Source organism: Myotis lucifugus, unplaced genomic scaffold (genome assembly GCF_000147115.1).
Source record: "Myotis lucifugus unplaced genomic scaffold, Myoluc2.0 scaffold_105, whole genome shotgun sequence".
NCBI classification, from domain to species: Eukaryota; Metazoa; Chordata; class Mammalia; order Chiroptera; family Vespertilionidae; genus Myotis; species Myotis lucifugus.
This window is the reverse complement of record NW_005871153.1, coordinates 3313119-3314754: the sequence shown is the minus strand read 5'-3', so window position 1 is coordinate 3314754 and position 1636 is coordinate 3313119. Positions and strand designations below refer to the sequence as shown.

General features: G+C 55.0%; 1 non-coding gene across 1 annotated transcript; it reads right to left on the bottom strand.

Annotated features, from left to right (window-relative positions):
• Positions 1-1296: 1296 nt before the first annotated feature.
• On the bottom strand, positions 1297-1403 carry LOC111826843. The gene has a single exon (XR_002830275.1). It is a non-coding gene; the product is annotated as a U6 spliceosomal RNA (small nuclear RNA).
• Between the last annotated feature and the right edge of the window lie 233 nt (positions 1404-1636).

Sequence of the window (1636 nt, the reverse complement as noted above, 5' to 3'; positions counted from 1 at the left end):
ACAACCTCCGTGCGAGATGGAAGGTCATTTTGTGGACGAGGTGCCAGAGATGGAGAGAAGTGAAGAGCTGTCCAAAGTCACTGGCAGACAAGTGGCTGAGCCCTGAGCCCACCCATGGCTCTACAGCCTGTGTCCTTCCAGCCCAGCCCATTGCTTCTCTACTGCGCTTGATCTCTTCCTGATCTGCAGCCTGGCCAGGCTCATGGTCGTTCGCCGAGGACTTGGCTCCCTCCCTCCCTGTCCCTCTGCTCCTTCCCCTGAGCTCTAGACTGGTACTGCCAAGCAGCTGCCACCACTGCCAAGCACCCTAGAGGGCAACATGTTGTTCCTTGATAACAAACCTCAGGAAGCCACAAACAGTTACTATCACTACATGTGGGTGGCCCAGGATTCTGGAACTTGTCCTTGCCCTTGTACCAGATCCTCCTGGGAGGCCCTGACCAATGTTTGGGGGATCTGCCAAGCCAGGACCTATAGGAGCAGGACTGGATTCACACCCAGGACCAGCCCCCGGTTGGTAACCTTCCCTGCTTGACCATCTCTGAGTGAAGTAGGTTGAGAGTCAGCAGGGACCAGACCCCTGGTTACTCTCGACCCTCGCACCCTGGTGGGCTCACAGAGGACAATCCTTGCGTTTTAGGGGGAAGCTCTTCCCACAGGTCTTGGGAATGGCATGAGCAGCGTGCTCACTGCCTCCTTCATCCCACTTCCTGCACCCTCACCCTCCATGCCTGGCAGCCGTGGAGTGAAAGGAAGTGCCAGGTACTGCACTAGGCAGGCACTGAAGGGACAGATGCCATCAAGAAAGAGGCAGTGTCCCTTCCCACAAGTAGCTTGGCCTCGGTGGGAATAGTGACCAACACTTACTGAGCATTCACTCTTTGCTGGGCAGCGTTCCCATCTCTTCTGTAAGCATCATTGCTGAGGCCTTAGAAGAACTCCTGGGGTAAATCTATAATAATAAAAGCATAATATGCTAATTAGACCAGACAGCTGAACAACCTCAGGGACAACCTTCCAGACGAAGCTGGGACTGTGAGAGCTGAGGCAAGCTGCGGCGGCTGCGAGGGCTGAGTCCCTTGCACGAATTTCGTGCACCAGGCCTCTAGTACTATTATAATTCCCATTTTATGATGAGGGAACTGAGGCTGAGAGTGTAAGTGACAGGCCATGGTGGGCAGCGTCTGGGGTGGCCCAACCTCTCCCCTCCTGTCCATCTCTACATTCTAGCGTGGGCTGGGCTTGGTGCCTCACTTCTAATAGAATAGGGTATAAATAATGGAATGCCACTTTCTCTTTTTTATGGAACGCTTCATGAATTGGCATGTCATCCCTGCGCAGGGGCCATGCTAATCTTCTCTGTATCGGTCCAACTTTAGTATATGTGCTGCCGAAGTGAGCACAGAATGTCGCTTCTGAGACTGGGTTATAAAGCAACAGTGGCTTCCATCTCGGGTGCTCCCTCTCACTGTCCCTCGGACACTCACCCTGAGGGGAGCAGCCGCCAGGCTTGGAAGGAGGCAGCCCTGGGGGAGGGGCATGCGAGGGAGCTTGGAAGCAGTCCTTTCCCTGTGGAGCCTTGAGGTGACACAGCCTCGATGACACCTTGCCGGCAGCCCTGGGAGAGAGCTGAGCC